The sequence below is a fragment of the Euprymna scolopes genome, chromosome 21, assembly GCF_053919585.1.
Source record: "Euprymna scolopes isolate OS-2025 chromosome 21, ASM5391958v1, whole genome shotgun sequence".
NCBI classification, from domain to species: Eukaryota; Metazoa; Mollusca; class Cephalopoda; order Sepiida; family Sepiolidae; genus Euprymna; species Euprymna scolopes.
The window spans coordinates 103,401,585-103,426,471 of NC_136502.1; the positions used below are offsets into that span (position 1 = coordinate 103,401,585).

At 33.4% G+C, this 24,887-nt stretch overlaps 1 protein-coding gene across 1 annotated transcript in view; it reads right to left on the bottom strand.

The window, feature by feature from the left end:
* LOC145242647 (protocadherin gamma-B1-like) overlaps positions 1–16,490 on the bottom strand; it is a 228,387-nt gene extending 211,897 nt beyond the window's left edge. The window contains exons 1-2 of the mRNA XM_080105769.1: positions 15,039–16,490; positions 6,669–6,725 (exon numbers count right to left, since the gene is read on the bottom strand). The gene's annotated coding sequence lies outside the window, so the exon portion shown is untranslated. The remainder of the gene's footprint in view (positions 1–6,668; positions 6,726–15,038) is intronic.
* Positions 16,491–24,887: the final 8,397 nt, after the last annotated feature.

The window sequence follows — 24,887 nt, forward strand, 5'->3', positions numbered from 1 at the left end:
AAGTGCTGGACTTGAGTAAATGAAAGACTGTTTTTTACAATGTGATTATTATTTTATTGAACTATATAGCACAATATTACTTTCTGATTATTTCTTAGTACTTATTGATTTATCTCGTCTGGGTCAGTTTAATTTAAAATACAATGGATACTAATAGAAATGTTAATAAACTCATATTTGCTGCATATTATTTGTTTTTTTCTGTCCAAAAATCTATGTTTTTGTGCTATCCAGAAAAAATATCGGCTTTATCAAAATATATTTGTTGATTAAATATATTTCTTATTCTGTGGAATTTCCGAGGGTCCTGTTAATCTCCATAAATTTTCTATCAGACGTTGTATGGAATATTTCTGTCATATTTGAGGATTCTTGATAAGATGCAGAAACCTACTTGTAATTTGGTTGCGGCTATCCTTTCTCCTTATGAGTATCCACTCTCTCATAGACGTGATGTTGCTAGTCTCAATCTCTTGTTAGTACTATGACGGCACGTGTTCTTAAGAATAGTCTTCTTTCTTCTCTGCTTCCTTTGTTTCAGCCCGTTTGACTCGTTCGTCTAGTGGTTCCGATTTCAGTAACTTCTTTCCAAGAACAGCAAACTTGCAGAACCCTCTCCTTACCGACTGTTTTCCTCCTACTTACAACCTTGGTCTTTTCGATACAAAGGTTAATCGGAATCTCCTGTCTTTACGATAGCCATGTGCCGTTCTTGTTAGCTCCTAATATCAAGTGGCTTTATGCCTTGTCCGAAGCGATTTCTATAAAATAAATAATACACAGATTTATATCAGAACACCATAATGGGTAGACGACATCAGGACAGTATAATGGACGGGCTTATATCAGAATAATATAATGGGCAGATCATATCAGGACAACGTAATAAATAGACTGATATCAGAACGCAGTAATGGATAGATCGCCGTCGGAACACAATAATGGGCTTATTGATATTAGAACACTGTAATTGATAGATTGATATCGAAACACGATGGTAGCTAGATGTATATCAACATACAATAGTCGATAAATAAATATTGGAACACAATAATAATAGATTGATAATTAAATATCTGAATATGATTATAAAGTTGTAGGATAAAAATTCACTTGACAAACATTGAAAAATGGACAAAGCTCACTGAAAAAAATGTTTAAAAATTTATTTTTTCATTAAATTTTTATATTTAATTTTTATATTTATTATTAAGAATTTTTTGTCATTTTTTTCTTCTTGACAATTTAAAAAAAATCCATCTCTATGAAAATTTAATTTTCTGCGTTTTTTTTATCACTGACTTTCTATTTGAATACTGATTATTTTTCAAATAATAAACTAAATATTAATTATCAGTTGCGTTATTTTGATTAATGCAGATTTCGTATTTATTATATTATATTGGACCCAATACATAGTAATGATTTAAAAAGTACAAAAAAAAAAAAAAATGATTCATGCGCCATTACCGAGAATCGAAACCAAAACATTTAGCTTACGATTTATTTTTTCCTTTAACGTTAATGCCTAACCTATGAAGACATGTTTGCTGCAAAGCTAAAAATTAAAACATGAACTAATAGCTATTACGTTACGCATGCGTAATGCCGTCGTTCGACCTTCACCTAGCAAATTCCATTTCTTTAATTTTCACACACGCAAAAAAAACAAATTGATAGGAATATATATATATATATATATATATATAGGAGCAAACAGTTAATAAAACATATCAAAAAACACTTTGAAATGAGTTAAAAACATATTTAATCTGAAAAGGAAACACTTAATAAGTGGATAGTCCTTAAATCGCGGAGTGTCGAAGAAATACTTTCCTTCTCATCAGAGGGTAGGAATTAGCAAAATGCGGGATCGGATTTTGCATGCAAAAGTATTTGATGAAACAACAAGTAAGTCAAAGATCTTACTTGATAACAAAACAAAAGTGAAGCAGAGGGAATATGATGAAGAAAAAGGTGATTACACATGAATGGATAGTCTGGTGGAAGATAAATAATCCAGTGACGGTAAAATCCAAATATATAATTTCAAGAAAGTTAATTGAATTGTAATCACCTTTTTCTTCACCATACATACATACATTTAAGCAAATGTTTCCCCTTTATATTATAGAAGATGAAAGATTCCCATGTGAAATTTCTACAGGTTCGACTAGTAAATAAATAAATAAGTTCTTTATTTAAAAAAAAGAAAAGAAATGGGTGTTAGCATTAAATAACACCAAAAGGGTTGATACGCCAAACAATATTAAACTGCAAAACTATTATTAAAAGAATTTATATTTATAAAGTTATCTCAGCCAGATGTAAAAGCTCGATAAAACCAAATAGGAAATAGAGCTTATAATACGAGCAAACAGTTAATAAAACATGTTAAAAAAACCACTTTGAAATGAGTTAAAAACATATTTAATCTGAAAAGGAAACACTAGATAAGTGAATAGTCCTTAATCTACAGAGTTTCGAAGAAATACTTTCCTTCTCATCAGGGGGTAGGAATTAGCAAAATGCGGGATCGGATTTTGCATATAAAAGTATTTGATGAAACAACAAGTAAGTCAAAGATCTTACTTGATAACAAAAAGTGAAGCGGAGGGTATATGGTGAAGAAAAAGGTGATTTCATGTGAATGGATAGTCTGGTGGAAGACAAATAATCCAATGACGGTAAAATCCAAAAGTATAAATCCAAGAAAGTTAATTGAATTTCCATTCGCACAAGTAAAATCCAAGGAAATCACGTAATTGGAAGATGGTGGAGAGACCTATTATTATTATTATTATTATTATTATAAGCTCTATCTCCTATTTGGCTTTATCGAGCTTTTACATCTGGTTTAGATTATTTTATAAATATTAATTCTTTAATATTTATAATATACTTTAGTTTTACCATCTTGGATCATTTTGGTAAATTTAATTGTAATTTTTATTTTATTTTATATATATATATATATATATATATATATATATATATATATATATATACTAAGTAACTATAATTGATTGTTTAATATCAGAACACTGTAATAGATAAACGGATATCAGAACGCTATGATGGATAAACGATATCAGGACACCATGATGGATGGATAGATTGATATTAGAACACAATGCTGGACAGACTGATAAAAGAACGCCATGAGATATAGATGATATTAGAACCTTGTTATAGATAAATGATACCAATACACTATCATGGATAGACGATATCAAAACGCAATAATAAACGAACTGTAACCGAAATAATACAGTGCTCTCCATATCTGAATATTGAATTATTTTTCAAATAATAAACTAAATATTAATCATTATTAACGTTAACATCTGTTCAGTACATTGTACGTAAACATCTTAAGATTACAGCATGGATTAGGATTATTAAAGAAAGTTTTATTGTGTAATTAGTTTTTCTTATTAAAATCGATTTTAACAAATAAAAAAAATATATGTATGCAATAAAATCGATATTTTCTTAACGAAAATGTCCGTTTTATTTATCATTTTTTTTATTTAGAATTATTAAAGAACGTTTCTTTTGTGAATAATAATCTTATACATGATTTACCAAGTAATCCTTTGTTCAACTCAATACAATATTTATTGACGACGTAATCTTTTATCATACAGACTGTAGGTAGGAAAAAGAACAGAAGAAAAATTATTAATAACTAGCTGTCCCGACCCGGCGTTATCCGAGAGTATCTGATAGCAATAAGTATAAACATACCGCTGAGTCTATGACAAAGTTACATTAGTGTAATGCAGTTGTTAACATGTAGGGACTGAACACGTTGTAGACTCCGTCGCAAGGAACATAAGAAAGGAAGAGGACAGAAATTTAACTTGCTATTTCAGGTTATAACAAAATACTTTCATTTCTTCTTCTCCGGCCACGCATGACTTCTCGTCTCAGCTGTGATGTAATCCATGTGTCTTTAACGTGACCATCGATCTGCCCACACGCTTTTTTTTCTTTTATAATCTTTTTTCCTTCTTCTTTGCCGTGACGTCACTTCGCACATGGCTTGGTCATTTGCCTAGAGCTGTCACACGCGTGTCTGTGGCATTTTACATTAGTAGTTGTTTAAGTTTCGGTGTTTTGTGTATATGCAGAAATTTTAATTCTGTTAATGCATCGAATAATGAAATAAATAATCATTAATCATCACAGTACTTCACGTCCATCAACAGACAATGTTTGTAGCATCCTTCAGATCCACATTGGAGCATGTCTTACTTAGGGGACAGTCTGTGAGGATGAGTGCAATAGTATGTACATCAGCGATATAAGGACACAAAGCAACCTGTACATAGCCCCACTTGATGGCCATTATACTGCTCGTCACAACAAAGTATGCAAGTACCTCCATTGGAAGATCTGTGGAGAGATGCAACTTGACAGATCGCCAAACATTTGGGAACATGAACCACCACCAATAACATCAAACAGAAATGTGACTGTGTTCTATAACAAAGACATACAGGCAGGCAGATACATAAAAGACAAGGCCATCAAACCAAATATTGTTATATGGAACAAGCCTGAAAGAACTGCACTCATTTTCGATGTCACAGTCGCAAATGATTTCGGCCTTAACAGAGCTGAACGGGAAAAGATAACAAAATATCAGGACCTAAAAAATGATCTAAAAACCACATGGTCTCTGAAAGAAATAAACATTATACCAGTTGTGATAGGAGCAACTGGCTTAATAAAAAAGAATCTTCAGAAATACTTAGTAGCGATCCCTGGAAGACCAAGCTGTAACGAAATACAGATAGCAGCCATAAAAGTAACAGCATTTATTCTTAAAAGAGCCCTCGGATATAAATTTAAATCATAACGGAATCAAGTGTTAGCTCCAGGAAGGAGCCCCTTGATCTCTTAAAGTTTACTGAAGTTAAATACAAAAAAAGGGTTGTTCCGTGTTTTAGTAACCTTTGCTTGGGCCAGGTTTTAGGCTCGTTGTTGTTGCCTTTGACCGATTCATTCCACCAACGCAGGCGGAAGGACGCTGGTGTCGTTTGTCCAAATTAAAGAGAGAAAAAAGTTGATCATGGGTTTACTTTTGGCAGCCTCGCTTTCCTTATGTTGTCCTTTAGTCCTCGTATTCCATCAGCTATGTTTCTGACAAAGGGGAAAGAGTTGCTGTTTTCTTGGTTGAGATCTATCGATGTAACACTTATCGTTGACTATCTTTTGACTTCGGAGTAGTACATATATTTTTTTAACTGCTTGCATCAAGTGGCTTCATACCTTGTCTGAAACGATTTCCATAAAAAAAATGATCAAATACTTAAATAAGGCAAAATTATACCAAATGATAAAACAACCATTTTCTTTTATGAAAATTGCTCCATACAGAGTATAACGCCACTTGATGTAAGTAGCTAAAAAAAAAGAGAACATTTCGAGGTCAAAACCTTGTGCTATATTGGTAGATTTCCGACCGAGAAAACAGCAATTCTTATCCCTTTGTCAGAAACATCGTGCATGGAATATGAGAACTAAAGGAGAAAATAAGGGAAGCGGGAGTTACAAACAAAGATAAGAATTCGTTATAACCACCCATACTTGGGGGGGGGGCTAAGTGGTTAACGACACTGACTGAAAATCTCAGGAAATAGTCTGCAATTACGAAGGGAATGATAAATTTGTTCCCTCAGTTGTGCTGCTAATATTTTCCACATTGTATGAAAACATGTTATAGGATTGTAATTGCTGGGTACGGTTCCTTTTGCTGCGATTTTTTTACACCAGTTTGGTTCTACCTTCATCATCTATTCTGGCACATGTGCTTCCTGGATACATCTTTTAGGTTCTGAATTAGCTTTTCATGTAGTGTTGTGAATTTTTGGAACCAGTATACGTGTATTCCATCATGACCTGTGTTTACCATTTTTCATAGTTATTATTATTATTATTATTATTATTGGCTCACAAGGAGCTTTCACAGCCTGTGAAACCTGTGGTGTTCCCTGGAAGTTGAGTGACAACTAGTCTCCTCAGATTTCCAGCACTCTCCACCTCTTTCGCCAACATTTGCAAATAAATTTGCATTATCACAACGGCTGCTTAACATTGATTTCTCGCTGGCAGTGGCCTTTGGTCTCCACTGGTATTTGAGTGGCAATAAGCCTCCCCAAGTTCTCAATTCTCTTTTCGATGAAAAAGTGTGAAGAGAACTAGGAACTTGGGGAGGCTTATTGTCATTCACTATTATTATTATTGTTATAGTTGTTGTTATTATTCATTCCACAGAAACACTTTCATTAAACCAATAGCTGACCTTGTGTGTCCCCTTTTGGAGAGGCGTTAAATAAAATAGCTACTCATACTTAGCTTTACAGATTATAGAAACTGACATAACTGAACAAATTTATCATTGCCTTCGTAATTGCAGACTATTTCCTGAGATTTTCAGTCAGTGTTGTTAACCACTTAGGCCCCCCCCCCAAACTGACATGAGAGATTTAAGATTCTTTAATCCTTTTCAAAAGTTGAAGTGTAATCGATGCGTTAATTATTAAGTCCAGGATTTACGTGTCCAACTGAAATTTTCAAAATATTATCCAATCGTCATTGTGTTACAAAAGGTGCAAATGTCTTAATTTCGCATGCTGATGAAAACAGTTGAGTATTACCTTGTGTTTTGTTGTCTAATTTTCCATACGGTAACGTTTGAGGGAAGTCTTCCTCTTCTGGGTGTTCAATGATCGTCATACAAGTGAGGATGAAGCAGAATTACCAAAAAAAAAAAAAAAAAAAAAAAAATGAATGAAATATGGATAAAAGAGTCAGTTTGTCAAAAAGATGAATATTTTTGAAGCAAACAATGATTGCAATTTTTCAGACATGAAAATATAAGTTTCATATTTCGTACCTCATTTTCTATTTTTCTCGCCTACGTTTAATCATTTCATACATACGTTCGGGGAGTTATTATTTTATTATAAACAAGTAAAATAATAATAATAATAATAATAATGATAATACACCTAACCACCGATCCCCAAAAGAATGATGCTAAATAGCCAAGAAGGCTCAAGGAGGATGGAAAGACTGAGGAGAGAGCGCTGACCAGACCTTCGCTGGCCAAATGCCAAGAGAACTGGTACCTTTCAGTGGAGACAAATGGCCGCTGCCAGCGAGAAATCAATGGTAAGTGGCTGTTGCGATAATGCAAATTTCTTTGCAAAGGTTATCGAAAGAGGTGAAGAATACTGGAAATCAAGAGAGACTTATTATCATTCAGCTTCCAGGGAACACCGCAGGTTGTTCTCAAGGAGAGATCTTTGGTGACCTGTGTGAAAGCTCCTTGTGAGCCAATAATAATAATAATAATAATAATGATAATAATAATAATAATAATAATAATAATAATAATGATCAATCACATAAAATGAATGGGTGATTGTTGTGAAATATTTAATGGCACAAACTGATGACCTGAGCATGCCAAGTTAAAATCCAGTCAGCTTTATTAGCACCACTTTCATTTATTGATGTTTGAAACCTTCATGTGATCCCTCCCGTAAGTATTCAATGTATTTCATAAAAGAATTCTTACTAGAAAAATTTCAGGGAAACCAATGCTAACAATAGAACCTTCGAATTCATTCAATATGATGATGATGATGATGATGATGATGATGATGGCGGCAGGATTTTAGGGAAGACCAAATAATCGTCGTTTGTTCTGTACTGAAGTCTTGATTGAAACAATTTTTGTTTTCCTTTTCAAATATGTGTAATAATAAATACTATACGTCCCAATTTTATTTTATCTAAAATTGCAAAAGATGTCAAATTTAAACATCGTTACAAGTATTTTTATTTATTTATTTATTTTACTCAGGTTTACCCCAATTAAAGCAAAGGAGTTGAGCAACGAGATAACAAATCTTAGCTCTCGGGCAAATATTAAAGTGTAGTATCTGTTCTGATGCTGCAAATTTTTTTGTTCTCAGTTAGTGAAGGAGAAATCCTTCACTACTCTAAGTAGGGAGTTGAGCAACAAGATAACAAATCTTGGCTCTCGGGCAAAGATTAAAGTGTAGATTCTGTTCTGATACTACACTTCAATTTTTTTGTTCTCGGTTAGTGAAGGAGAAATCCTTCACGACGGAGACAATTTTTATTTTTGTTGCTTCTCCCACATTTAAAAAAAAAAAAAACGACCTTGGTGTCTAACTCTGCCCTAGTGGGGAGGAAAGTAAATAGAACACTTAATTATCTGCAATGTTAGTACAGTCAGAGAAGCATGAACAAGAAAGGGGATTCCAAGGTCTAGCAGTACGAAGAAAACAACTTTCAGAGCAAAAGGCTCTCCGGCATTCAAGGATCACTAAAATGAATGCAAAGAATTTTATCGATTGTCGGGTTTGTTAGAATTATTTACAACGAAAGGGCACTAGTGCTACGAGTTCTGAACACATTAAAATACTTAAAAAACTAGTACATGAATGCAACGGTGTGGCGATGGGACAAGAGCTGGAGCTTGCTTGACCATGCAGGACCCATTAGGTTGAATACTCTTATTTTGGACCCAGTCTAATAAGGAAATATTTTGGACCCAGTCTAATAAGGAAATATTTTGGACCCAGTCTAATAAAGAAATATTTTGGACCCAGTCTAATAAGGAAATATTTTGGACCCAGTCTAATAAGGAAATATTTTGGACCCAGTCTAATAAGGAAATATTTTGGACCCAGTCTAATAAGGAAATATTTTGGACCCAGTCTAATAAGGAAATATTTTGGACCCAGTCTAATAAGGAAATATTTTGGACCCAGTCTAATAAGGAAATATTTTGGACCCAGTCTAATAAGGAAATATTTTGGACCCAGTCTAATAAAGAAATATTTTGGACCCAGTCTAATAAGGAAATATTTTGGACCCAGTCTAATAAGGAAATATTTTGGACCCAGTCTAATAAGGAAATATTTTGGACCCAGTCTAATAAGGAAATATTTTGGACCCAGTCTAATAAGGAAATATTTTGGACCCAGCCTAATAAAGAAATATTTTGGACCCAGTCTAATAAGGAAATATTTTGGACCTAGTCTAATAAGGAAATACTCTTATTTTGGACCCAGTCTAATAAGGAAATATTTTGGACCCAGTCTAATAAGGAAATATTTTGGACACAGTCTAATAAGGAAATATTTTGAACCCAGTCTAATAAATAAATATTGTGGACCTAGTCTAATAAGGAAATATTTTGGACCCAGTCTAATAAGGAAATATATTGGACCTAGTCTAATAAGGAAATATTTTGGACCTAGTCTAATAAGGAAATATTTTGGACCTCATCTAATAAGGAAATATTTTGGACCCAGTCTAATAAGGAAATATTTTGAACCCAGTCTAATAAGGAAATATTGTGGACCTAGTCTAATAAACAAATATTGTGGACCTAGTCTAATAAGGAAATATTTTGGACCTAGTCTAATAAGGAAATATTTTGGACCTAGTCTAATAAGGAAATATTTTGGACCCAGTCTAATAAGGAAATATTGTGGACCTAGTCTAATAAGGAAATATTTTGGACCTAGTCTAATAAGGAAATATTTTGGACCTAGTCTAATAAGGAAATATTTTGAACCCAGTCTAATAAAGAAATATTTTGGACCCAGTCTAATAAGGAAATATTTTGAACCCAGTCTAATAAGGAAATATTTTGAACCCAGTCTAATAAGAAAATATTTTGAACCCAGTCTAATAAATAAATATTGTGGACCCAGTCTAATAAGGAAATATTTTGGACCTAGTCTAATAAGGAAATATTTTGGACCTAGTCTAATAAGGAAATATTTTGGACCTAGTCTAATAAGGAAATACTCTTATTTTGGACCCAGTCTAATAAGGAAATATTTTGGACCCAGTCTAATAAGGAAATATTTTGGACCTAGTCTAATAAGGAAATATTTTGGATCTAGTCTAATAAGGAAATATTTTGGACCCAGTCTAATAAATAAACATTGTGGACCTAGTCTAATAAGGAAATATTTTGAACCCAGTCTAATAAGGAAATATTGTGGACCTAGTCTAATAAATAAATATTGTGGACCCAGTCTAATAAGGAAATATTTTGGACCTAGTCTAATAAGGAAATATTTTGGACCTAGTCTAATAAGGAAATATTTTGGACCCAGTCTAATAAGGAAATATTTTGGACCTAGTCTAATGAGGAAATATTTTTGACCTAGTCTAATAAGGAAATATTTTTGACCTCGTCTAATAAGGAAATATTTTGGACCCAGTCTAATAAGGAAATATTTTGAACCCAGTCTAATAAGGAAATATTGTGGACCTAGTCTAATAAGGAAATATTTTGGACCCAGTCTAATAAATAAATATTTTGGACCTAGTCTAATAAGGAAATATTTTGGACCTAGTCTAATAAGGAAATATTTTTGACCCAGTCTAATAAGGAAATATTTTGAACCCAGTCTAATAAATAAATATTGTGGACCTAGTCTAATAAGGTAATATTTTGGACCCAGTCTAATAAGGAAATATTTTGGACCTAGTCTTATGAGGAAATATTTTGGACGTAGTCTAAAAAGGAAATATTTTGAACTCAGTCTAATAAGGAAATATTTTGGACCCAGTCTAATAAGGAAATATTTTGAACCCAGTCTAATAAATAAATATTGTGGACCTAGTCTAATAAGGAAATATTTTTGACCCAGTCTAATAAGGAAATATTTTGGACCCAGTCTAATAAGGAAATATTTTGGACCTAGTCTAATAAGGAAATATTTTGGACCTAGTCTAATAAGGAAATATTTTGGACCTAGTCTAATAAGGAAATATTTTGGACCCAGTCTAATAAGGAAATATTTTGGACCTAGTCTAATAAGGAAATATTTTGGACCTAGTCTAATAAGGAAATATTTTGGACCCAGTCTAATAAGGAAATATTTTGGACCTAGTCTAATAAGGAAATATTTTGAACCCAGTCTAATAAGGAAATATTGTGGACCTAGTCTAATAAGGAAATATTTTGAACCCAGTCTAATAAATAAATATTGTGGACCCAGTCTAATAAGGAAATATTTTGGACCTAGTCTAATAAGGAAATATTTTGGACCTAGTCTAATAAGGAAATATTTTGGATCTAGTCTAATAAGGAAATATTTTGGACCCAGTCTAATAGGGAAATATTTTGGACCCAGTCTAATAAGGAAATATTTTGAACCCAGTCTAGAAATAAATATTGTGGACCTAGTCTAATAAGGAAATATTTTGGACCCAGTCTAATAAGGAAATATTTTGGACCTAGTCTAATAAGGAAATATTTTTGACCTAGTCTAATAAGAGAAATATTTTGGACCTAGTCTAATAGGGAAATATTTTTGACCTCGTCTAATAAGGAAATATTTTGGACCCAGTCTAATAAGGAAATATTTTGAACCTAGTCTAATAAGGAAATATTGTGGACCTAGTCTAATAAGGAAATATTTTGGACCCAGTCTAATAAATAAATATTTTGGACCTAGTCTAATAAGGAAATATTTTGGACCTAGTCTAATAAGGAAATATTTTGGACCCAGTCTAATAAGGAAATATTTTGAACCCAGTCTAATAAATAAATATTGTGGACCTAGTCTAATAAGGAAATATTTTGGACCCAGTCTAATAAGGAAATATTTTGGACCTAGTCTTATAAGGAAATATTTTGGACGTAGTCTAAAAAGGAAATATTTTGAACTCAGTCTAATAAGGAAATATTTTGGACCCAGTCTAATAAGGAAATATTTTGAACCCAGTCTAATAAATAAATATTGTGGACCTAGTCTAATAAGGAAATATTTTTGACCCAGTCTAATAAGGAAATATTTTGGACCCAGTCTAATAAGGAAATATTTTGGACCTAGTCTAATAAGGAAATATTTTGGACCCAGTCTAATAAGGAAATATTTTGGACCCAGTCTAATAAGGAAATATTTTGGACCTAGTCTAATAAGGAAATATTTTGGACCCAGTCTAATAAGGAAATATTTTGGACCTAGTCTAATAAGGAAATATTTTGAACCCAGTCTAATAAGGAAATATTGTGGACCTAGTCTAATAAGGAAATATTTTGGACCCAGTCTAATAAGGAAATATTTTGGACCTAGTCTTATAAGGAAATATTTTGGACCTAGTCTAATAAGGAAATATTTTGGACCCAGTCTAATAAGGAAATATTTTGGACCCAGTCTAATAAGGAAATATTTGTGACCTAGTCTAATAAGGAAATATTTTGGACCTAGTCTAATAAGGAAATACTCTTATTTTGGACCCAGTCTAATAAGGAAATACTCTTATTTTGGACCCAGTCTAATAAGGAAATACTCTTATTTTGGACCCAGTCTAATAAGGAAATACTCTTATTTTTGGACCCAGTCTAATAAGGAAATACTCTTATTTTGGACCCAGTCTAATAAGGAAATATTTTGGACCCAGTCTAATAAGGAAATATTTTGGACCTAGTCTAATAAGGAAATACTCTTATTTTGAACCCAGTCTAATAAGGAAATATTTTGGACCCAGTCTAATAAGGAAATATTTTGGACCCAGTCTAATAAGGAAATATTTTGGACCCAGTCTAATAAGGAAATACTCTTATTTTGAACCCAGTCTAATAAGGAAATATTTTGGACCCAGTCTAATAAGGAAATACTCTTATTTTGAACCCAGTCTAATAAGGAAATATTTTGGACCCAGTCTAATAAGGAAATATTTTGGACCCAGTCTAATAAGGAAAAACTAATGTCATTAGAAACTGTTAAGACGATTTACTATCTTAAATGTTTTATTTTAATTTCCGTTGCTAAATTAAAACATTTGTTGGTACTTGTGCACTTATTGATCCGTGCTGAAATACTAACGTTGTTATTTTAAAAGTCGTTCTTAACATGGAGAGGAGAGGGTGTTTTGTACCTATTCTATACTTTAACCTTACAATTGAATAAAAAACACAATAAAACTTTAATTAAACTTGGAAATACGATTAAAAAAATAGCGTGGATCAGTAAGTGCATTAGCACCGTTTTGTTTTCTTCGTTTTATCTGATTGTTTCAAAGACAATAGGATAGGTTTTCTATATTTAATATTAAAAAATATGTTTGAATTAAAAAAAAAACATCACAAAAACAAGATGGCGGAGCTAATTGTTTTGCCATCAAATGATATAAAATATTTTGGTTTCCAACTAAATAGTATTTACTTTTTGCCGTTAAATTGACACATTTCTATATGAATAAAATTGTGAAATCAATTTTTTTTGTCCACGTTCTTCTCGTGTCAATGTAACTGTGATAATTACAAAAGGAATTATTTATTTTATTTATTATCAATCGGATAGTTATTGAGCAAACAAAAAAAATGCAATAATATAAAATTAAGCGAAATTTTGAATATTCTATTTAAAAGAATAATTTAATTACGAATAAAATCCACCAGGATGCATTTCAGTTTATTACTAAACAAATCAGCTAGGGTAATCTTTTTTTTTTAATAGTTGAAAAGAAAAAGAAGGAATTACTTTCTGACTCTCCGAAATTGATAGCATTGAAAATGTTGAAGACCGAATTTCAAATTCTTAACAAATTCTTATTTAATAAAAGATTATGTTTTGGAAGATATTTACAACAATGATATTATAAATAGGATTTAAAACATTAACATAAAAAAATTAGATAAAGTTTTATATAAAAATTGTTTAATTAATATTCTAAGCATAAAACGATATTTTAATAATAATAATAATAATAATAATTATAATAATAATATTATATATATATATATATATATATATATATATATACTAGCATTTCAGCCCGGCGTTGCTCGGGTGTTTGGAGGTGTATGTTGAGCAAAGAAAAATTAAAAAAAAGGTCAATTTTTTAAAACTTTGACCCCTATTATGACCCCTTAAAATGTACTGTTTTGGACTCAAATTAAGTTAGTAAGTTAGATCCCATGTCCAAGGAACCTATATCTAAAATTTCCAGTGTTTATACCCAAAATTGGAGGAGGGGTTTGGTAGAGTTCTCAAAGGTCAAATCGTTGAACTTTGTTCCGAAATCTCAGTACCCTGCATATCAAATTTCGAGTCTGTAGACTAAAAACTGACAGAGTTATTGCGTAGGAAAATGTACACACACACAGACACATTCACTTTTATATATAGATTTATTACTCTTGTTCACTCCAAACAAGGCATATTACCACTAGAACGTAAGGGGCTACTATTTGTAACCCTGTCTAAATAAGATTATGTAAACAGATGAGTGAGATGTTTGTTCACATTACATTTAAACTTCTGTATGTTAGTACAGTCAGGGAAGCAAGAAGCGGGGATGGAGTTCCAAAGTTTATCAGTCCGAGAAAAGAAGCTATTAGAATAGAAGGCTTTCCGGCATCAAAGCACCTCTACGGTAAAGGGGTGGGATTTTGCTGCTGGTTTATCGGGGGTATATACATCGAAGGTATACAAGTACAACGAGTTCATCAGGGCACATTCCATTAAAATGATTTATAATAGGTAAAATCCCAGTTTGAAAAAAAAATGTAAATATGTAACCAACTTGACCTGAAAAAAGTGAAACAATGTCGAGTTGGTATAACTAATTTCTATTCGCTGCAATTTGCAATAATTTTTTTTAAAAAGAGTGTTTATGCACCTTTGTTACCGTGCTATATTTCAAAAATAGTATTTCCAAGTTAAATTCAAGTTTTATGATATCTTTTTTTTTTTGTAATTAAATTGTTAGATGAAAGTACAGAATGATTACAAAACAGCCTCTCCTTCCCATGTTCAGAACGGCTTTCTAAATAATGTTATTAATTCGGCACGGTAACAAAAGTGCATAAGTACCATAAAAAGATTTGTTACAGCTAAAATAAAAATTTCATTCCTACGTAAAACACTTGTCTCTAATTTTTTCATCATGTCTGCGATTCTTTTTCGTTAGATGTTATAAGAAATGTAATAGTTTGGGTAATTAACTAAACTGACCTGTGGTCATATCTGCTTCAGGTTCGCAGCAGGAATGATTGCGGAGCGCATGGTATCCAGAAACCTCATGATGTTGGCTCAGTTTTCGTTGGAGATCCAAGACGTATCATTAAAAAAGATGATCATTGCAAAGAGATATCCAATAATATTATGGTCGTTTTGTGGAGATGACAGTGGTCAAGTGGTTAACGGACACGGACAGACGACCTGGGTGTCCGAAGTTCGAATCCAGTCCATTCCACAAAATCACTTTCACTTAGGATGTTGGCAACCTTCATGTGGTTCCCCTCGTAAGTACTTAATGTCTTTCTAGAAATAATCCTTACTAGAAAAATATCGGGGAAACCAATGCCAACAAAAGAATCTTCGGATTCTTATGATGATGTTTGTTTTTTTTTCTGATCAGTGAATAATAAGAATGCAATATATATATATATTCTATCTAATTGTTTCTGTCTCTAAAACATATTAATAGGAAAAAAAACAAGTCATTTTTTTCAGTTTCTACTGTTATAAGTGATTCTGATATTTGGTTTTTGGAAATAAAATAATGCAATTAAAGTTTCATATCATCCTTCCTTCCTTTTTCAGTTATACCATTACCTGTATATGGAACAGAACATGTACACACACACACACACACACACACACACACACTTTTTTATGAAATAATCGAGTCCTTTCCGTTATCAGTATCGTACTAAAATGTAAATAAAATCTAATGATTTCATTTAATACAGTATAATTACGTCCACTTCCAGTAGCAGATTCGATGGCTCAGTAAGTTGAGCACCGGACACTAATAATTGGTCTTCAGGATTTGAATCTCAATACATCTAGCCACAGTGATGAGTCTTGAAATTGAGGAAACAGTTGTCTGTGAATAACTATATATATATATATATATATATATATATATATATATATATATATATATATATATATATAGAGAGAGAGAGAGAGAGAGAGAGAGAGAGAAAGATAGATATTACTAGGATAGTGGTTACCTCTTATCAAGTTTCGAAGACCACTCGAAGATAAGGGTTAATGAGTGTTCGGTGGCCGTTGAGACAAACATCACTGATTATTGGCAATGATGGAACTTAGGTAGTGTTTGTTTATAGCCATACTGATGAGCTGTAGTACAGTGAAACAGTACTATATGTGGACGACTATAAATGCGCCCTATCTTGTGTTGAGTATTTTGAGGAGCGAAAAAACAAACTGTCGCTAGCATAAAAAACAATGCTCTCTGTGTAAATAAATAGAGCTTAGGCCTTTGGACAATGTTGAAACATTGTAATTTAGCATATCCATCTCAGCAACAGCCAAATAGTGTAACGGTGAGAGGCACTGACAAACTTCAATTCTGGCTTGAGGTAGTTGCTACTCTAGCCACACTGATGAGATGTGATACAGCGAAACAGTACTGCATGTGGATGACATATATATATATATCTTTGAAGTTTTAAACCTTTAAAACTATACAAAAAATATTTTTTATCATTCTTTAGAAAACCATCTAGTCAGTAAGTTATTTAATCACCTGCAATCACTGCATCAACTCGCTCTCGAATTTACTATAGTACCAATAATTTATTTTTCAAGGGATCATCAGTTGTTTACCATGAAACACTGTTTCGGGGATTTAATATATATATATATATATATATATATATATATATATATATATATATATATATAGATAGATAGATAGATAGATAGATAGAGAGAGAGAGAGAGAGAGAGAGAGAGAGAGAGATCTATTAGCAGGAAGTATATATTTTGGCTTGAGTCAAGAATTTATGATTCAGAAGTAAACTATGTCTATTATGAAGCTACATAGTTTCCTATCAATATCAGCCAGCATCAAATTATTTGTCAATTCTTTTCGCAAATTTTAAAAGCTAAAAAAAAAAAAATAATTATAATTATAATTATAATAATAATTTGTTTAAAATATGTTTTGTTTGTAGTGTTTTTTTTTTAAATTTAAGATCCATTGCTTTGTTCAATTCCAAGGTTTGTTGGTAATTCCCAAGTTATAATTCCGGTTTGAGCATTGTTCCATGTTCTTAAATGCGTATCATCCAATATCAGCGAATAATATTTTTTTTTTAAACTATTTCCATGTAACAAAAAACAAATCAGGTTTACAGTTTTACAAGTGACTCTGACATCTCGGCCAGTACCGAAAAATCCTTCTGGACCGAGTCAATTTTTATTTCTGTCCCAATTCAGAGTGATCCTTTTTGTGAAGCATTAACAGCTTTGTCCTCAAAGTAAGCAAATAACATGCAACAATATCAAATTTTGATTCAAGTTAATAAATGATAAATGAATCTAAATAACCAGTTGAACACATAAGTTGATTCTAGTATTATTGTATAGGAGTTCGAATAATTGTTGGATTTGATCCATAGTTTGATAATATTCCATAAATTGCTGTTCTTGGAGATTATAATTTCATATTCCTATACAATTCCAGATGCAAAAAGAAAAATATCCTTGTGTGTGTGTGTGTGTGTGTGTGCGCGTGTTCTAAATAATCACTGATTAAATGTAAACATTTTCTTTTAATTTAAAAGATCCGTTGCTTTTTTTTTTTTTAATTCCAAGTTTTGATACCATTCAGAAGTTATGGTTCCTGTAGATACATGTTACATTGCTCAAGAATTGAAGTGTCGCAAGTCCAAATCTTTGTTGACTTTAAAAAAAAAATTTTTTTAGAGTTCTTTCCGCTTTAACATTTGTCTATCCGACAGATTGAAACTGAAAGCTAGAGTCTTTTTGATTCGAGACTCGTTTTGATCCCGACCTTGCTTTCTGCGCCGACTGATTTGAACTGCGTTTTCACGCTGCTCTGAAAGCCAGAAGTGAAAATAAGAATTTAAAAAAAAAAAAAATGCATGTGTGTCTGAGAGAGAGAGAGAGAGAGAGAGAGAGAGAACAAAACAAAACGAAAATTATAAAAAAAAACACGCTCTACAGCTGCGTTGGAAGAATTACAAGTTCAAAAACGGTGATGAACCGAACGCAAAGAGAAAAGAATTAAAAAAAAATACAAAAACACACATAAAAAAAAAACAAAGACTTAAAATTTAATGATTACCCTTTGAAACAAATCGATACCTTGTATGTCTACGAGTAATTGAGAAATTTTTGAGGCAAACATCCGGACTGCGAATTATCTAGGCTAATGGCTAATTCCTCTTTTCGAAATCAATAAACCAGGAAAAGTTTGCTTACCGCGAGCGGCAGTCATAGCGGTGATACCAACTTGCAGAGGTAGGTAAAACTTTTTAAGGTGGCAGTTGCTACGATTCCTGCGAAAATGGCAAGGAAACACTTATTGATAATATCATCATCGTCGGAACAATCGATAATCGATGAAAAATATGATTTGATCTGATCCCCCCCCCACCACCACCATCTCTCTCCGCCGTTACAAATTTTCTGTTATTTTGCTTCATGGTTTTTTGTAGTATCCTTCAAATTGTGTTGCTGCCGTTTATTTATTTTTTTTTATTTTAAAGATTTTCATAAAATTTTGTTTGATTTATGTATCGATTATTTATTTATTTATTTTTTTTAATTTTTAATTTTGTTCATTTAATTAAAAAAAATCATACTGGTTAAACTACACATCCACACAGGGTGGCGTGTAATGATTATAATTCTAAAAATCCTACCTCAATATTTTTTTTTGTTTTTTACATTGGATAAAAAAAAGTCTATTTTAAAGTTCTTGTTACTTCCGGACCATTTGATTGTAAAATGCATCTTGAAGATCCTTCGAGATTAGGCATTAGTGATTTTCTGGCTTCATTAAATCTTTAGAATTTTCAACATCATACTAGTTCATTGCGAAGCCAGTAACCACTATTTACTAAAATACCTCCACCTCAATTCTTTCAGAGATACTTACATCAATTGGCTTCATAACTCGTCTAGAGCTATTTCTATATAAAAAAATCCTATCGTAGGTTTCAATCTTATATTAAACATTTTTTTTTTTTTTTTTTTGCAGAAACATTTCAGTAATTTCCTAGCCGATATCCCTCTTCGGTTATTTCGTAGAGAAGCCAACAAACAACTATACGAAAAAAATAAGAATATACAAACAAATAGATGTTACTTTAGCCAATAAAAAATAATTTTATATCTACCTGGCTCATTTGTTTTGGTTTTCAAGTAGTTTTATTTAATCTTTATTTAATCTAAAAAAATTCAGTTTTTCCGAGCGGATTTGAAAAAAAATAAAAAATAGCGGCATCTTCTTTGGAAGAAGCAAGCCTCGTTTTAAATTTTTGGGGTATTTTTATGAGAGTACCCAGCGTACTATAAACACCCTAACATCCCCATATTAAGAACGGCTTTCGAGGTTGGGGGTGTTTATTTCTTAACATAGAGAGGTTGGGGGATGTTTATTTTGAAAACCGTTCTTAACATGGGGAGGTTGAGGATGTTTATTCTGAAAGCCGTTCTTAACATGGGGATATTGGGGTGTTTATATTACGCTGGGTACTCTCATAAAAATATACCCCCAAAATTCAAAGCACCTGTAAACGTTGAATTCATAACAAGGTTTGCTTCTTCCAAAGAAGATGCCGCCATTTTTTTTTCAAATCAGCTCAGAAAAACTGAATTTTTTAGATTAAATAAAGAGCAATAAAAACTACTTGAAGACCAAAACAAATGGGCCAAATAGATATAAAATTAACTTTTATTGGGTACAATAACATTTATTTCTTGTATATTCCAAAGTCTAGCGGTTCTGGGGAAGAAACTACTGGAGTAGAAGGCTGTTTTACATCTAGGGATCTCTACTGTGAAGGGGGTGTGATTTAGCTGCTTGTCCAGTTTGTTGGGGGTATTTACGCCGAGGGGGTACAAGTGCTTGCAGTTCGTTGGAGCGTTCACCGTTAAAGTACTTGTAGAACAGGCAGAGGGATGCAACATTTCGTCGATGACCGTTCAGGACCTATCAGGTTGGTGACTCTCTTTTGAACCTTGTCTAGGAACGAGAGACTAGTGGCAGATGCACCAGCCCAAATATGACACCAATACTCTATACATGGGCGAATGGTAGACTTATAGAGGTACAGGATACTTTCAGGCATCAGTAGCTTTCTAGCACGGTAGAGGGAACCTACCTTCTTCGCAGCAGTCCTGGCAATGCTCTGAATGTAATTGTTCCAACTCATGTTTCCGGTGAACGTTAGACCGAGGAGTTTAAGAGATGTACTTTCAGGTAAAGAGTCATTGGCCATTGCTATTGATGGTAGAGTAGGTTTCTTGTAATTATTGAAGGAAACAAGTTTAGTCTTGGCAGCATTGAATGTGACCATCCATTTTTGTCCCCATTCCACTACAGATTGGAGGTCATCCTCTAGTGTTTCTGCCACCATTTCTTTAGATATGTGTTCATTTGTTTTCCTGCTGTGTCTGTTATAGAGCGTGGTGTCATCAGCATATATACCCATCTCACAGACAATTTTGTCAGAGAGATCATTTATGAATATTAGGAATAATAGAGGTCCAAGGATAGACCCTTGAGGCACTCCCACATTTATATCATTTTGTTTAGATGTACGACCGTCAAGGACAACCTGGATTTTTCTCTTATCTAAGAAGGATTTAATTATGTTAAGTATTCTTCCAGTTATACCGTATGATCTGATTTTCCTAAGAAGACCTTCATGCCATACCCAGCCTTAGATGTATCTAGAGCTACCGCTCTACCCTCCCCTGCTTTCTCCAGTGAATGGCATATAGGTTCAGAGATTACAGTTAGGATGTCTGCTGTGGAATGTGCTTGCCTAAATCCGTATTGTTGGTCAGCGGTAGCTCTAGATATATCCAAGGCTTTTGACAGGGTATGGCATGAGGGTCACCTCAGGAAGATTAGATCATACGGTATCACTGGTAGAATACTTAACATAATTAAATCCTTCTTAGATAAGAGAAAAATCCAGGTTGTCCTCGACGGTCGTACATCTAAACAATATGATATAAATGCGGGAGTGCCCCAGGGATCTATCCTTGGACCTCTGCTGTTCCTGATATTCATAAATGACCTCCCTGACAAAATTGACTCTGAGATGGGTATATATGCTGATGACACCACACTCTATAGCAGGCACGACAGAAAAACAAATGAACATATATCTAAAGTAATGGCAGAAACACTAGAGGATGACCTCCAATCAGTAGTGGAATGGGGACAAAAATGGATGGTCACGTTCAATGCCGCCAAGACAAAACTGGTTTCATTCAATAATTAAAAGAAACCTTCTCTACCACCTATAGCAATGGCCAACGACTCTTTATCTGAGAGTACGTCTCTCAAGCTCCTTGGCCTAACGTTCACAGGAAACATGAGCTGGAACAATTACATCAAGAGCATTGCCAGGGCCGCTGCGAGGAAGGTGGGCTCTCTCTACCATGCTAGAAAACTTCTAACACCTGAAAGTATCCTGTACCTCTACAAGGCCACTATTCGCCCATGTATGGAATATTGCTGTCATATTTGGGCTGGTGCATCAGCTACTAGTCTCTCGCTCCTTGACAGAGTTCAAAAGAGAGTCACAAATCTGATAGGCCCTGAACTGGCATCTAAGCTTCAGCCTCTGTCCCATCGTCGAAACGTCGCACCCCTCTGCCTGTTCTACAAGTATTATAACGGTGAATGCTCTGATGAACTGCAATCACTTGTGCCCCCACGACGTAAACACCCTCGACAGACCCGACAAGCTGCAAAATCCCACCCCCACACTGTAGAGATCCCTAGATGTAAAAGATCTTTCTACTCCAGTAGTTTCTTCCCCAGAACTGCTAGACTTTGGAATTCTATTCCCGGTCACTGCTTCCCCAACTGTACTGACTTGCATAAGTTCAAGTGCAACGTGAACCAACATCTCGCTGCCCAAATCCCTACATAGTACCCCAGTAGATGTTTCCCCTGATAGTAGCCCCCTACACCAAAGTGGCAATGTGCCTTGTTTGGGGTGAAAATGTAATAATAAAAAAAAAAAAAAAAAAAAAAAGTCAGAAGTTTAGCATCCGTAAGATGATGGACTAGAGCTTGGTTATTGGTTAATTATGGACTCAAATATTTTGGCGAAAAGTGGGAGAAGGCTAATAGGGCGATAATTTACTGGGTCAGTTCTTTCGCCAGAATTTTTGAAAACTGGTACCACAGAAGCAGTTTTCCAGTAGGCAGGAAAGCAAGATTCATTAAGGCATTTGTTGTAAAGTTTGGAGAGAACTGGAGCTTTCGATAATGTCCCTGCAACTTATGTCCCCGTTGGTAGCCGCCTACTTCAAAGTGGCGCTGTATCTTGCTTGGGGTGAAAATTGAATAAAAAAAAAAAGAAAAAAAAAACATAATTATTCATATTCCTTGAGTGGTCTTTGTACCTTGATAAGTGTTGACTTGTAAGTACATTAAAAAAGACATATTGTCTAATATACTAATCCTTCTCAGGTATTCATGCAGAATTTGAGCCAGACGTAACTAACTGTCTGCTCAGCTTTGCTCGGAAAATGACATCAAGTGGTCGGTATGGACTGTAATTTGCCATAAGACGCCGATCAATGTGTGGCAAAGGAATTTTTTCATGCATAAAAAAATTGAACCAATCAACATTCACCGGCGCCTGTTAAACATTTACAAAGCCGATGCAGTTTATGTCAGCATAGTTGAGAGATGCGTTCATCGATTTCAGAGTGGCGACAATGATATGAGTGACAAAGTGCCCTCCGGACTTTTACGACCAAAGCATAAAAAAAGCAAAAGTGTATTGAGAATGGTGGTGACCATGTAGAAAAATAAATTCTGGAGCACAAAAGGTTGCTCGTTTTAATGGTACCACTCTCCTCTTCGTAGCTCTTCAACTTTTTTTTAGTTGGAAAATAGGAGGTTTTGCTTTGGAACAAACCTTGCATCCTTGCACATATATATATATATATATATATATATAACGTGAATAAATGACAAAAAACTATATTCCAAAATTCATGATGTTGACCATCTTATAATTTATTCCTTTAATTCAGTTGACTTTTACAATTCTTGACAGTATCTGGTAGTTTTTTGTCATGTATTCACTATATTACTCTGTAATTACACTGAGCTTCTTTAATAAGGATTGGTATATATTATAAGAAAATATATTTCTACAGAAATATATATATATATGAGAGAGAGAGAGAAAGAGAGCGAGAGAGAGAGAGAGAGGGGCACCAACCCATCTATAGCAAAAGTGCGTTGAGAATGGTGGTGATTATGTAGAAAAATAAAATTCTAAAGCATAAAAGATCACTTGTTTTAATTGTACCACACCCGTCCTTGTAGATCTTAAACGTTTTAGTTTTTGAGTAAAAAAAAAATAGGAGCCATTACTTTTGGAACGACGCTCGTAATTTCTAATGTGTATCAATTAAAATTATTTGTAGGCAAGGAACAAACAAATACGAGATTTTATCACATTATTTTATTTCTACAGAAACTAATGCTTTGCATAGCTAAAAAGTCGTATAATTGTTAGAAATAATTTGAAATAACAACATGGACCTTTCCAGGAATGGGTATTCGTCTAGTATTTTTTTATAATTGAATTTTTTCAATTTTTTCAATTTTTTTATTAAACCGTTGACATATTTTTCTATTTTCTTTTTTTCCCCCTCTATCTGTTACTTTAGCTGCTAAACAGATTCTGCATTATTTATAAGCATTTTTTTTTCATAAGGGAATACAGAGTTTCTAAGTGCAAAATTTAGAATACTTAAGAGTTATTTCCCTTTATTTTTCATAATTTTTGTTTTTTGTTTTTTTATGTTAGTAAATCGATAAATGTTGCATTGAAATCATTGACTTTTCTGCCCTCCCCCCCTCTCTCTCCTTCTCTCCTTTGGCATCAAGAATATTCATTTTATTTTCATTTTTTATTAATAATTTCTATGTTTCACATTTAAAATCTACAGACAAATTTGACCTGTTTATATGTTTGTGACCTATATATATATATGTGTGTGTGCGTGTGTGTTTTACTCTTTTTCTGTCCAAACAAGACATATCGCCACTTGGACATTATTCAGGACTGTGTCTACATGGGACTGTGAGAAGTTGAGCAGCAAGATGTCTGTTCACTTTACATTGACACTTCAGCAGGCTAGTACAGTCAAGGAAACAGGAAACAAGGAGGGAATTCTAGCAGTTCGAGGGGAAAAAAAAAGCTTTTAGAGTAGAAGACTTTCTAGCATTAAAGGACTTCAACAATGAAGGGATGGGATTTTGCTACTTTTTAGGTTTGTTGGGGGTAATGTATGGCGAAGGGGAGTACAAGTGTGATTTCATCAGCGCACCTTCTACTAAATACTTGTTAAACAGACACAGGAATGCAACATTGTAGTGATGTGACTGGGGTTGGGACTTGGTTGATAGTGCGGGGGCCTATTAGATTGGAGACTCTTTATTTTTTTTTTACCCTGTCTAAGAAGGAGAGACTAGTAGTGGATGCATCAGCTCAGATGTAGCAAGAATACTCCATGTATTGGTAAATAGAGGCTTTCTAAAGATACAGGATACTCTCAAGTGTGAGTAATTTTCTTGCAAGGTAGAGGGAGCCCACCTTTTTGCAGCAGCCTTAGCAATGTCCTCAATCTATTTGTTCCAATTCATGTTGCCTGTGAATGTTAAGATGAAGATCTATCAGGTTTAGCTTAATTTTTGTTAACAGCAAAATGGCTTTCAGAAACATAATATCTTCTTGATGTTGGGGGTAGGATTACATTCCAAGTGGCAATGTTGCAATATTTTTGATATAATGATGAGATATGATTGAA